We start from the raw sequence: 15185 nt of genomic DNA, 5'->3' as shown, positions 1-15185 counted from the left end.
TTATCTGCTTCATTGCTTAGAAAGGTGCCTGGCAAGAGGTAAGTGCCTAACAAATGCCACAGGAACACAGTCACACTCTAAGTAGGAGTTCACAGTGTAAATAGGAGGGAGTAGGATTGAATCCCTCTTTTGTAGTTGAGGAAACTGAGGCATAGAGATGTTAAGTGATTTACCTGAAGTCACACAGCAGGGAAATAGTGGAGCTGGGATTAGAACTCAGGTCCTCTGACTCCCAGGCCCATTTTCATTCCACTAGGCCATACTGGTTCTCTGAATTATCATTATTACTGTTTGGGACAGAAACTGTCTGAACTGATTATTTCCCCTGCTAGAATATTAACTCCTTGAGGGCAGGGATCACGTCACTAATTCTATGGTACTTTCTCAAATGCTTAGAACAGTGCTCAGCACCCGATAAGCACTCAAGAAGGTTCACTTATTAAGCTTCACCAGTTGTCTGCTCTGTGATCTTAAGCAAGTCACTTAACTTCTCTGTGCCTCAGTTACTCCATCTGTAAAATGGGGATTGAAACAGTGAGTCCCATGAAGGACATGGACTGTGTCCAACCAGCTTAGCTTGAATCTACCCCAACTCTTAGTATAGTGCCTGACACATAGTAAGCACTTAACAAATACCGTAATAAATAACTATGATTGGTTAATCAAAGAACTTTTGAGAGAACCTTGAAAAACTCTGTCCTTCTTTCACCCCATCCTACCCTGCTTAATCTAGTAGGTAGAGGGGGATGTCGAAGTTAAAAATTCTCAGACCTTTTATTTGATAGAAAACAGAACTTCTGACGGTAATTTTCCTTTATCCAACACCATCTCCACTCCACTATGTTCAAGCTGCATTCATGAACAGAGCAAAGAGTAAATCCAGGCTTTAAGAGCAGTTTGCCTCCTAGTTCACTGGACTCTTAGGGGAAGCATCTGCTTTTAAAGATGCAGTTCCGAAATGGCTGCTCTCACGTATTAATTTCACGGTGCACAGTGCTGTCAGCAAGCTAGATGGCCCCATTTTTCTAGACCATTTTCTGATGTGGTGAATTCTAAATAAATTGTCTGCTAAATTATTGCAGATAATTTCAAGATACCAGATCATTATCATCAAGCACAAACAGAATGATAATATTTCAAAGCCATTTCTTTCTGCTAACTGAAGCCGAGGTCGCTGATCACTTCTGACCTTTCATCAGCATAATTACCAAATAATTAACAATGGTAAAATTACAACCTGAGAGATTAGAAAATGATATTAAAGGCCAGCATGCATTTGATTGGAACTGTGACCTATATATTTCCTCCTAGTAGATTTCTATAAAAGCACAGGGGACAGTTGTTATTTGAAAGTGACTGAATGCCCTGGCAAGATGGTTCTGTTTTTGTTGTTTTGGTTTGTTTTTTTATTTTTTTCAGTTCATGCCCAGAAGGTCATGGAAGCTTTTTAATTGAGTAGAGGAGCAGCACCCCTCTCGGGATCAGACCCGAAGAGTTTCAAGTCCTCTACCATTCTCGGCTACGGGAGGGAGAGTCAAGCAGAGACCTACCCATTCCATTCCTAGCTTGGGCAATGGCTAGCGAGTGAAAGGCAAATTGCTACAAGTCAAAACTCACCTGTGCTGGGCAGTAGAGGCAAGGTAGAACGTCAAGGACAGAGACTCAGGTATACTGCATGGAAGAAGGCAATTTTAAACCACTTTTGTATTTTTACCAAGAAAACTCTATGGATACACTACCAGAACAACTGTAGATGGAGGTGGGGGGTTCTGGGGGAGATGTGTCCATGGAGCCGCTATGGGTCGAGTCGTTTCCATAGTCTTTCTCTTCCTCCTTCTCTCACTTCCCAGCCCCTGTTCCTGCTCCTTCGAGGGGAGGGTTTCCAATGAACTGCATCCTAGGGGACAAAATGACTTCATTCATTTCCGCGAGCCAGGTTGTTTCCCCAACTGAAATTTTGCAAGGGGGCCTGATATTAATGACGTTTTTGACTGATTTTCCTTGCGTTTCCATGAGCCAAAATGTTTCCCCGATTGAAATTCTGAGAGGTTGCAGGATATCAAAGACATTTTTGACTTTTTTTCCTTATGTAACCGCGGGTGTATTTCAGAAAACACGTACTCCTTCTATGCTGCTATCACTTGCGATTACTATTGTAAGGGAAGCATAGACCCAAGGTCTGACAGATTCCTCCTTCTTGGCCTGAATCAGTCAATCTTGGTTTAAAATGAAACTTAAATAAAACAAATGTGTGGCTGGTTCATCTCTTTTCTTCCTTCCTGAAATCTGCTTTTTCAGCCTTTCTTCTTAACTTAATATCACTCAATCCCCTATATTGACTGAGTGCTTACTATGTGCAGAGCACTGTACTAACTGCTTGAGAGGGTACAGTGTAATATATTCTCTTTAACTGGAACTTAGAAGGTTAATCCTGGAAAAAGTTTGAGATTTCTTGTTGTTTTATTTTTCTCTTCAGTGAGGCAGCTCTCGTGTCCAAAAGGTTTAGTAGAAATGTGGCTTATAGAAAGTGTGATTCTTCGGTTAACCTAAGAAAGTTTTGTGGATTCTATTCGGGATGTCAGCTTTTGATTTTGAGTCCAGTGATTAACTTGGAGCGTAGGGGAAAGAAAAGAGGAGAGAAAAGATAAAAAAAGATAGCTCTTCCCCTTCATTCTCATATTGTTTGGCATAGTCAATCGATCAAAGGTATTTGTTGAGTGCTTACTTTGTGCAGGGAACTGGGCTAAGCACTTGGGAGAGATTCTTGTCTTCAAGGTGGGTTCCGCTTTCTTAAACTGTGGATGAATATAAATGAAAATTTAAGAATTTCAAAATAGTCTAATAAAACAGTGTGGTGTAGTGGAAAGAGCACAGGCCTTGGAGTCTGAGGACTTGGCTTCTATTCTAGGCTTTGCCGTTTGCCTGCCGTGTTACTTCGGGTAAATCATTCTGTTCAAAACAGAGCTCATATTCCCACCCAAACCTTGTCCGCCCCGTGACTTTCCCTCACTGTAGACAGCCCCACCAATCTCCCTGTCTCTCATAACCTTGGCGCTATCCTCAATTCATGTCTCTCTCTCAACAATATATTCAATCTGTCACCCACATATCCAATCTGTCACAAAATGCTGTCAGTTCAATCTTCACAACATCGCTAAAATCCTCCCTTTCCTCTCCATCCAGACTGCAACCGTGTTAATCCAAGCATTTATCCTAGCTCACCTTGATTACTGCATTATGCTCCTTGCTGACCATCCTGTCTCTTCCTACTCCAGTCCATACTTCACTCGGCTGCCCGGATCATTTTTCTACAAAACCATTCAGGCCATGTTTCCCCACTCCTCAAGAACTTCCAGTTGTTACCCATCCACCTCTGCATCCAACAGAAACTCCTTACCACCGGCTTTAAAGCACTGAATCTCTTTGCGCCCTCCTACCTCACCTCAATACTCTCCCACCACAAGCCAACCTGCAAACTTTGTTCTTCTAATGCCAACCTACTCACCGTCCTTCGATCTAATCTATCTCACCGCCTACCTCTCACCCACGTCCCGCCTCTGGTCCGGAATGCCCTCCCTCTTCATATCTGTCAGACGATCTCCAAGGCCACCAAGCTCCAGACCCAAAGTTTGGTTTTGGCTTCTGCTAAACCTCTGTTGACCTCTGCAAATCCTAGAAAGTCCCGGCTTGCAAAACCTAGGCGGACTTAGCCTCTCTCTAAGTGAACCTCCTAGTGAGGTATTTGCTGATCACCGTGGTCAGCAGAAAGGCAGAACAGGCTGATCTGATGTGGCTTGAACCAGAGACTGAGGGTCAGGCTATAAAGGACAGACATAACCTAAAGAATCTTTATTAATAATAATAATAATAATAATGGTATTTGTTAAGCGCTTAACTATGTGTCAGGCCTGTACTAAGTGCTGGGGTGGATACAAGCAGATCAGGTTGGACACAGTCCCTGTCCTATTTGGGGCTCACAGTCTCAATCCCCATTTTACAGATGAGGTAATTGAGGGGCAGAGAGGTTAAGTGAGTCGCCCAAAGTCACGCAGCAGAGAAGTGGAGGAGCCAGAATTAGATCTCAGGTCCTTCTGACTCCCTTGACTGTGGGGGCAAGAGGCCACGCAGCTTTAGATTTAGAACGTGTGACCTTAGCTCTGCAAATGTTATTTTTTACCTCAACTCTCTTCACGTGATCAATTTAGCTCTCGAAGAACTTAATTTAGTGAAGCTTCATCGTCTTTCGGGCAAGATGCTAACTCTGGTTTCTCCGGTATGAACCAAGATGACGTTAGGGAATCAAGTAGCATGGGATAGTGGATAGAGCACCGGACTGGAAATTAGAAGGTCATGAGTTCTAATCCCGGCTCTGCCACTTGCCTGCTGCGTAGCCTTGGGCAAGTCACTTAACTTCCTTGTGCCTTTGTTGCCTCATCGGTAAAATGGGGATTGAGTCTGGGCACCCCACAAGGGGCAGGGACTGTGTCTAACCTGCTTTGTTTGTATCTACTCCAGTGCTTTGTACAGCGCCTGACAATTAGTAAGTGCTTAACAAGTACCGTTATTATTATCATTATTATCATTATTGTTATTAAGCCCCTAGGGAAAAAAAGAATGAGAGGAGCCCTCTCAGTGGAGGTTGGGACGGAAGAAAAATACTTTCAGTGCTGCATAGAAGCTCTGAGCTAGCAAACCTTATGCCGGGTCATTTGGTGTTAATTTCTTTGCAGGATGATCTAAAAATCATTAAGACAGCTGTTGTTTATCCTAATCTGACATCTTGCTAGAAAAGGAGATTGTTTAGTTTCCCCGGAGCTGGTTTAGTGATTAATCAACCTTAATGTCAGAAAGTTCTTCGTTCTCATGATGCAATTTAATTCTGTTTCTTCTAGTTCTGTCCTAGATAAGTGCGATAGGGCCTTACCCATATAATCCCCCAAAACAGTAATTATGCCAGTCTTACAAAGAGCCACTTGTTGACTCTCAAGGAGAGGAGCCTATTTGCTGCGTAGGAAGTGAAAAAGATTATTTTCTTCCTTTTTTTTTAACCACTATACCTTGAGGGCTGGCTGGCTTAAAATATCTGTGAAAAAAAGTAAATTTTTTGATACTTATTGAGAAGTTCTTAGACTTCTTTTCTTTAGATTAATTCCAACTCTTCAACCTCATTTTGGATATTCTATTTTCCATGTCTTCAGTCATTTTTGTTGGTCTTTTTTAGAGCTATTGTATTGCTCTCCTCCAAGTGCTTAGTACAGTGCTCAGGACACACTAAGCACTCAGTAAAGACCATTGATTGATTGACTGACTTAGTTTGCTTTCTTTCTGACACTCATCATCATCATCATCATCAGTTGTAATTATTGAGCACTTACGGTGTGCAGAGCCCTGTACTAAGCACTTGGGAGAGTAAAATACATCAGTAAATAGACACATTCCCTGCCCACAACAAGCTTACAGTATGGGGCCGGGGGTGGGGGGTGGGGATGCGGGGGTGGAGACAGGCATCAATATAAATATATTACAGATATTCATTCTATAGTATTTATTGAGTGCTTACTATGTGCAGAGCACTGTACTAAGTGCTTGGAATGTACCAATCGGTAACAGATAGAGACAGTCCCAGCCCTTTGACGGGCTCACAGTCTAATCGGGGGAGATGGACAGACAAGAATAAGAGCAATAAATAGAATCAAGGGGATATGTACACAAGTGTTGTGGGGCTGGGAGGGGAGATGAAAAAAGGAGCAAGTCAGGGTCATACAGAAGGGAATGGGAGAAGAGGAAAAGGGGGCTTAGTCCAGGGAAGGCCCCATGGAGGAGATTTGCCTTCACTAAAGCTTTGAAGCGGGGAGAGTCATCGTCTGTCGGATTTGAGGAGGGAGGACTTTCCAGGGCAGAGGCAGGACGTGGGCGAGGAGTCGGTGGCAAAACACCTTACTCTAGGCTTCAAGGCTCTCCATCACCTTGCCCCGTCCTACCTCTCCTCCCTTCTCTCTTTCTACCGCCCACCCCGCACGCTCCGCTCCTCCGCCGCCCACCTCCTCGCCGTCCCTCGGTCTCGCCTATCCCGCCGTCGACCCCCGGGCCGCGTCCTCCCGCGGTCCCGGAACGCCCTCCCTCCTCACCTCCGCCAAACTGATTCTCTTCCCCTCTTCAAAACCCTACTTAAAACTCACCTCCTCCAAGAGGCCTTCCCAGACTGAGCTCCTCTTCTCCCTCTACTCCCTCTACCACCCCCCCTTCACCTCTCCGCAGCTTAAGCCTCTTTTCCCCCCATTTCCCTCTGCTCCTCCCCCTCTCCCTTCCCATCCCCTCAGCACTGTACTCGTCTGCTCAACTGTCTATATTTTCATTACCCTATTTATTTTGTTAATTTTGTTAATGAAATGTACATCGCCTTGATTCTATTTAGTTGCCACTGTTTTTACGAGATGTTCTTCCCCTTGACTCTATTTATCACCATTGTTCTCGTCCGTCCGTCTCCCCCGATCAGACCGTAAGCCCGTCAAATGGCAGGGACAGTCTCTATCTGTTGCCGACTTGTTCATTCCAAGCGCTTAGTACAGTGCTCTGCACATAGTAAGCGCTCAATAAATACTATTGAATGAAAGATAGACGAGATAGACGGTTAGCACTGGAGGTGAGGTAGGAGGAGGCAAGGTGACAGAGTGCTTTAAACCCAATGTTCGATGCAGAGGTGGATGAACAACCACGAGTTTTTTGAGGAGTGGGAAACATGTTCTTAACTTTTTTGTAGAAAAATGAACCGGGCAGCAGAGCCAAGTCTGGTCTGGCGTGGAGAGAGACAGGAGGCTGGGAAGTCAGTGAGGAGGCTGTTGCACTAATCCAGGTGGGAGAGGACCACTGTACAGACCATATGTACTAAGCACTTGGGAGATTATAATACAACAAAGTTGGTAGACGTGTTCTCTACCCACGACACGCTTACCATCAATGGTATTTATCGAGTGTGTGCAGAGCACTGTACTACACGCTTGGGGGAGCACAGTAGACCAGAGTAAGTAAAGCAGTTTTTTCCCTGTAGCTTCTGTTACCCCTCTGAAATATTAGTAGACCAGATGGTAACTGGTTGGAAACTTCTGAGGCAGGAGTTAGGCCACAACAGCTATCACCATGCCTTTAATTTAATAGCTGGTTAGGGGTTTTTTGGTATTTGTTAAGTGCTTACTATATGTTGGGAGCTGTACTAAGCACTGGCGAAGGTACAAGCTAATCAGGTTAGACAGGGTTCATGTCCCCGATGGGCTCACGGTATTAATCCTCATTTTACAGATGCAATAACTGAGGCCCAGAGAAGTGAAGTGACTTGCCCAAGGTCACACAGCAAGCAATTAGCAGAGCAATTGGCAGAGCGGGGATTAGAACCCAGGTCCTTCTGACTCCCAGGCCCGTGTTCTATTCCCTGGACCATACTGATTTTCTAAAGCTGTTCCTGGAACTGGCAAGGAGTAAAGTAAATTTAATGTTCTCAGTTTGGACTTTGGTCTCATGTAGAGATCCTCTTGGTCTTTCTTAGTTACATTTTAAACCTGAATGATTCGAGATTTTCTAAATGTTTGCTTATCTTATTATGATAGTTGTCACGGGCAGACCCGAGAAAGACCGTAGGTGCAATCAAAGCAAACGTGGCAGAGATTTGAACCCAGGCCCAGGGAGACATTCACCAAGATGGATTCCCCTGTTGCCCAAGCGCAGGAAGAATTCCCCTCTAGGAAAATCCTCATTATTGTAGAGAAGTAGACGCTTTTTACGCCCAGTGGGTTTGGGAGTTCCCAGGGTTTGGAGCTGTGATCTGGGCTGGCAGAGATGACTTTGTCTGGTTTAGGGTGAGTCAGATGTCCATCTGGCGAGGGCCTCCACCTCTGACAGCTCGGGGTGACTATATTGCTCGCAGTCTGTGACTAAGGTGTTCAGCACGACGCATATACCTCTGCGCAGATTGGACCTGAAGCGACCGAGTTTGGCCTCCAACAATTTTGAAATAATACAAATAATGATCGTAGTTTTTGTGAAGTGCTTACTCTGTGTTAAGGCACTGGGGGAAGATATGAGATTCAATTGTATTTATCGAGCACTTACTGTGTGCAGAGCACTGTACTAAGCACTGACCTGACTGTACTGACCTGAGATAATTCCGTCCCCCATGGGGCTCCCAGCCTAAGTAAGAGGGAGAACAGGTACTGAATTCCCTTTTTACAGATAATAATAACAATCATGGTATTATTTAAGCGCTTACTAGGTGACAGGCACTGTACTAAGCACTGGGGTGGATACAAGCAAATCAGGTTGGACACCGTCCCCGTTCCAAGTGGGGCTCATAGTCTCAATACCCGTTTTACGGATGAGGTAACTGAGGCACAGAGAAGTGAAGTGACTTGCCCAAGGTCACACAGACAAGTAAGTGGTGGAGCTGGGATTAAAACCCATGACCTTCTGATTCCCAGGCCCGTGCTCTATCTGCTACACCAGGCTGGTTCTACATTCATTCATTCATTCAATAGTACTTATTGAGCGCTTATTATGTGCAGAGCACTGTACTAAACGTTTGGAACGTACAAATCGGTAACAGATGAGACAGTCCCTGCCCTCTGACGGGCTCACAGTCTAATCGGGGGGAGACGGACAGACAAGAACAATAGCAATAAATACATCATTCCTAGTAAGAAGAGACAGGGGAATGATTTCCCCACGAGGACCACCTTGATCTATGACTTGCCGTGATCGCTCTAAAGACTGAAGGAAGGTAAAACTGGAGAGGTCTAAGTTTTGGACTGGTCAATTAATATAAAACCAGATGCTCACTTTTCCTCAACCCATTGGAAAAATGAGTCTCTCTCCTCTCGGGACCCTCACCCCAATCATAACTGCTTTTAGGAAAGAAAGAGAACAAAGCAGCACATTGTCATGCTAGTGTGTAGTCACATTTTGCGTACACCGATGTACAAAGCCCAAAACAAGCAACTCCACACCCTAAGAAATGGCCGTGAACCAGAATGACACAATCTAGAGCATTTTACCGAAATTGTCACGGTGCCAACAACAAAAAAAAAAAGGGAAATTGTCTGAAGGCCTTTTGTTACACAATGATGTATTATTCAGAAGGGGAAAGTTGGCCTAGTACAAAAGGCAATTCTTCCCATTTTCCTTCTTATCCATCATCTTTGCTTCTTCGTTTCCAATCCGCTCTCCGATTCTGAGTAGAAACTCTACCAAACAGCAGACATTCGGCCTCATAGGGTTACAAAAGAGTTTCAAGTTCCTCTCCTCAGCAGCTGGAACGAGTGATCGAGCGGAAGTTGGATCAGTGGGTGGAGACCGTTTGAGTGGGTGCCTTGTCCTTATTTTGTTTTTGAATCGAGGGATTTCTAAAGAAAAAAAAAATATAAACAAGAGTCATTCCCATTTAGACAATTAAAGTGTTGGGGATTTGCTTCCCTTACAATTCTGAGAGAATTCAGAGAAGGACCCTGCTCTCCTTGAATGCCAGGTTAATATGGCTGACCTTTTTTCTAATTAGGACTGACTGCTGGATTCGATTGAAAAGACTGAAGTGAACCTTGGACCAGAGATGTTTTTAATCATTCTTCCCTAGATGACTAACTTCCAGAACCAGCTTTCATCCTGACCAGTTTCCGTATTGAGATTTTGTACACATCCGTACGAAGGACTCTGACCCACTCCAGATTTTTCTTCCACCTTCTCCGACACGTTCTGTATTTCGTCTGTTGTACGGTACTCTCCTGAGCGCTCAGTACGGTGCTCTTCGCACCGTAAGTGCTCAAAACGTATTATGGATCGATGGATTAAGGCCTCGCTGAAGCAAAGCCTCAGGTAATTCTACATTCCAGTGCTCAGAACAGAACTTGAAACATAGTAAGCGCTTACTAAATACCATCATAGATAAAGGTTAAAAACATCCCAGCTGATAAATGGAGTCAACTGTCCATCCGATCATATTTATTGAGCGCTTACTGTGTGCGAACACTGTACTAAGCGCTTGGCGATTGTTGAGGATAGACCAGCCTGGCACATTGCCATCAAGAAGGGAGTGGCTCTCTTGGAGCTTCGCAGCGAAAGAGACACAAGGAGGCAAAACAGAAAACAGCAACGGGAGCTAGGGGCATTCAGCAAAACTTCACAACAAGGGGCAACTTTTTTGTGTGCCCATTGTGGCCAGAGCTGTGGATTCCACATTGGCCTGTTTAGCCTAGTACACGGTCCCATGAACTTCACCACAGGGGGATTTTCTTTATACATGGAGGACAGCTATAATTCTCTGTTATATTGTACTTTCCCAAAGTATAATGGTTTGCACAAAGTAAGCATTCAATAAATACCACTGATTGATTGGTTATTCTATATTATTCTAGTGATAGTTGAGCTTCATGTACGTATATATATGTCTACATTACACACTGCTTTTATACACTATACACTTTACATGACCCTTTATTTTTTAAATGGTATTTGTTAAGTGCTTACTATTTTTCAGGCGCTGCACTAAGCACTGAGGTAGATTCCGGCGCTTAGAACGGTGCATAGTAAGTGCTTAACGAATCCCATAATTATTTTTATATAAACTAATCAGGTTGGACACAGTCCCACGTGGGACTCAACCTTTATCCCCCGCTAGAAGGTAAACTCATTACAGACGGGGAACGGATCCTCTAATTCTTTTGTACTGTACTCTCCCAAGCACTCAATACTGTGTTTTGCACAGAGTGAGCACTCAGTAAATATCCTTGATCGATCGACTGACTGATTGATTGGTCTCCATTTACAGTTGAAATAGCTGAGATGCAGAGAAGTGAATTGACTTGCCCAAGGCCACATAGCAGACAAGTGTCGGGGCGGGATTAGAATCCAGGTCCTCTGACTCCCAGGCCCGTGTTCTTTCCATTAGGCTTCTCAAAAGCGGATCCGTTTAAACAAGGGCCTGCTTCGAAAGGGACCACTCTGAAGACTCTCTATTTGTTCTCCTGAATTGTTCATATGGATGTATTATAGTCCCGCATTTGGATTCTAAGGCAAAATGTGTACAAAGAGCAGCGTCACGTCACCTCTTTCAACAAACCCCATAAATCAAGAAGAGTGTTCTCCCAGTTTCTCAGCAACATGCATCGGTAGGGATCAAAAATAGGACACCAATAGCCATCAACTCGGCTGTGGAAATGAAGGTACTTGCCATTTCCTGTCTTCATTCTTGGCTCCTTTTTTTTATGGAATTTGTTAAGCACTTACTATGTGCCAGGCACTGTACTAAGCACCGGGGTAGGTACAAGATAGGTTCCACACAGTCCGTGTCCCACAAGGGGCTCAGAGTCTTCGTCCCTATTTTTCAGGTGAGGCAGCTGAGGCACCGAGAAGTGAAGCGATTTACCCGAGGTCACACAGCAGACAGGTCTCTATGCACTAGGCCATCCTGCTTCTCTGTTGGCCCCTTTCTCCTACTTCTTTTCCCCCCAACAGCTCCTCAGCAGCGATGAAGCTGCAGGGAAATAAGCTACCGTTTGTCCGGTTCCGTGCACCAGAGCCATCTGAAGGATTTCCGCACATGCCCTAAGCTGTTTAACAGAGCATGCCGTGAGTTGCATTCTAAGTCCCGGACCGATGGGAGACGAGGAAACCAAATCGGGTGAGAAGCATCGGAGAGGCAAGCTGGTCTAGGATAGCGTGACGTGAGATTACGTGGCATACTTCCATCGCCTCAGCCCAACGAAGGTAAGTATAGTGAACACACGGACTAATCGAATAAGTAAATAGGTATTTGATTGCATAGTGTTATTGCCATACACTTCTGGCTGTCGTGTGCTGCGTTTCTTGCATGCCCTGACAGGACCCTAATTGCCTAACGTCTCAATCCTTTCAGCTCTCATTTGAAACACTTCAGATTTATAATCTAAATTGTCAGTAAAATCTGCAGGTCAGGTAAAATCACGATGTCCCTCCCTAAATGTGAACAAACGAGGCATGGACTACTTTGGCAATTTAGCCCAAGCTAAAGTGCTAGATGTTTAAGGTGAATAAAGCGTCGATGAGTACTCCAAAAGAGTAATAATTGAGGAATCTGTTGAGGGCTTAGACTCAGGATAAGTATGTCGCGTTAGGCTTAGAACAAAATCGATCATAAAACAGAAAACTAAAAAGCAAAAATATATTTAAATTAGGAATATTCTGATGGGTAAGTGATTTTTAAACAAAGATCAGTCTTTTTTTCAGTGAATATGACAGTATGAAGTGTCCCTATTTGGGAAAGAAACACTGTTAACATTTTTAAGCATCTAGAGGAAGACAATCCTAATAAAGAATTATGAAAACACGCCCAGCTGATTGAATAGAGTGAAGTTTGCTATCTTTTGTCTGATTTCGGAAAGAGCACACGCTCTTTAAAAAGGCGAGGTTTGTCTTCAGCTTAGAAAGTGACATTTCCATATTTAAGTCTCCTTAGTTGTTCTCCAGTCATCAGGACAAAAATCTAGCAGCAATCCAGCAACTTTAAATTTTAAAGTTTGACAGTAATGGCTTTTCCTGATTTGAAACTTTCCCTTCTGCTCTAATGTGCTATCTGCCAACTGTCTGCTTTTTAAGAGGAGGTTCGTTGCAGTGGCGAGGATTAAAGGTCGATTACGGCCGAAACTCTTCAGGATTCAAAATTGCATCATGCTTAAGACATAAACGCTTCTTTAGGTTTACGGAGCTTTTAAATAACCCGATTGCCCTCCTTCTCACTTATTTACCAAAATAAGTAATAAACTAGTATGGCCTAGTGGAAAGAAAGCAGACCTGGGAGTCAGATGACCTGGGTTCTAATCCAGACTCTGCCACTTGTCTGCTGCGTGACTTTGGGCAAATCACTCTCCTTTTCTGAGCCTCACTTACCTGATTTGTAAAATGGGGATTCATACTGGGAGTCCCACGTGAGACATGGACTGTGTTCAACCTTACTATCATGTCTCTACCCTGGTGCTTAGTATACTCCGTAGCACATTTTTTATGGCATTTGTTAAGCCCTTACTGTGTGCCAGGTACTGTCCTAAGCGCTGTATACAAGCAAATCAAGTTGGACACATAGTAAGAGCTTAACAAATGTCATTAAAAATAAACTAAAAAATGAACTGTTAATTAACCGTAATAAGAGGGGACCTGATCTGTCTTCTCCAAGGTGTATAGCCCCTGCTATTAGAGACACAACTGCTCAATTTTTAGAGGTTATAAAGAATTTGGTTTAATGCATTCAACATATGTCAAGTGCCAATGTTCCACCTACAAATCCATGTACTGCATCAGATGATTTTTTGCATTTCAAACTTGTGATTTCTCTTCACTTGTAGTGTTACTCTCTGGGAGTCTAAGTACAGTGAATACATTCAGCAATAAGGAAAGAATGAGGCAGCAGACATTTAAAAATGAAATTTATGCATTTTAAATGGCAGGAGTCAATATCCCTTTCTGCCAGAAAAGGGCTCGGTAGCTTTTCCACCTCTGACCCCATCCCTGTGCACCTTATGGAAACTCTTGCCCTCTTCTTTCTTCCCATCCTGATCGCCCATCATTTTTTTATAAATAATGCATTGACTTGCAGCATTTTAAAAGGGTATCCTTTGTTTAGTAATCATCAAAATGCCCATTCAAAGAAACATTTGACATGCCTGATTATGCTCTGTAACTAATTGCAATACTAGCTCTGATTTTTTTCTCTTTTTTTTTGGCTAGGCAATGTATTACGAGAAAGCCCATTCCATTCAGCACTCCCAAGTCTCTGCCGAATGGCCAGCTGAAATCGATCAATCGAGCAGTCATATTTATTGAGAACTGACAGTGTGCACAGCATTGTACTAAGCACTTGGGAGAGTACACTTTAACAGAGTTGGTAGATTCTGCCCACAGCGAGCCTAGAGTCCAAGAAAATAAGGCAAGTCGGGAAGGGCAAAACGGTGAAGCACAATCCCAAACGTTGTGCTCTACAGTTTCCAAGCTTGTTGCGAGCGGGGAATGTGTCTGTTATTATACCGTAGTCTCCCAAGAGCTTAGTACAGTGCTCTGCACACGGTATGTGCTTAATAAATACAACGGATTGATTGATAAATGGAGTCCCCCATGGGGAGTGATGAATGAGCCCCGGTTCTGATACTGAAGGACCAAGAAGCTGCGCGGAGGAGGTGATTACAGTACTATTGGCTTCTGCGATACCACTCACTCTCTCTCATCCCTGCCAGGTATTTATTTTCCTGCTGGGGTGTGCACCGCAAATCTCCAGGCAGGGGTGCAGCATAGTGCAAAGCGCACGTGTGGTCCTGGCCCACATTTCTTTAGTTACCCCAGGACTAGAAGCCAAGCCTCCTAAGTCCCAGAGCAAATGCTCTTGCCACCGGCAGTTCATAACCGAGACGAGATAACTCTCTTTCACAGAGACCTAAGGAAAATCAGGATACTGAAGGGAAGAGCTGAAGACAGGGGTTTTGCGAAAGGCAAACGCATCTGGACAGGAAAGATTACCTTTCCCGGTCTATCGTGGGATGGGTGTTCCTACCACTTAGACCGGGATCCCCAGGTAGGACAGGTACTGTCTGACCTGCTTATCCTATATCTACGTAGACTGTAAATTCATTTTGGGTAGGGGATGTGGCTGCCAATCCTGTTTTATTAAACTCTCCCAAGCACTGTACGTGGTAAGCGCTCAATAAATATCACTGGTGATGATGATGATGATCTGTCCCAGTGCTTACTTTACTGTTTGGCGCAGAGTAAACATTTAACAAATACCACGATTATTATTATTACTTCAGTCACACACAGAATACTGTGTGCCTGGATAGGATCTATTTTGCCTCTTTAGCGTCAATTTTTACGACTGACTTTATCTTTAGCCTGTAAGCTCCTGGAGGGAGGAAATATATCTTACCTTCTCTGTTCTCCGAGTGCTTTAATACTGAGTGCTGTAGTCATCTAGTGCTCAACAAAAACTGCTCAAGGCAAGGATTTCACCATCAATAGTGCCGTCTTCAAAAATCACAGGGCAGCTGTAGAACAGCTCTGAACAGCTTCTGAGAAATTCCGCTTGGTCATTTTTAGTTGAGACTCATTTTTATGAAATTCAAAAATGTAACCGAAGCCACGTAATAGGAAAATGACAATATCGTACTACTATATTTAAAGTATCT

The sequence above is a fragment of the Ornithorhynchus anatinus genome, chromosome 9 (genome assembly GCF_004115215.2).
Source record: "Ornithorhynchus anatinus isolate Pmale09 chromosome 9, mOrnAna1.pri.v4, whole genome shotgun sequence".
Classification (NCBI taxonomy): Eukaryota; Metazoa; Chordata; class Mammalia; order Monotremata; family Ornithorhynchidae; genus Ornithorhynchus; species Ornithorhynchus anatinus.
The sequence above is the reverse complement of the archived record's forward strand: the minus strand, read 5'-3'. Positions refer to the sequence as shown.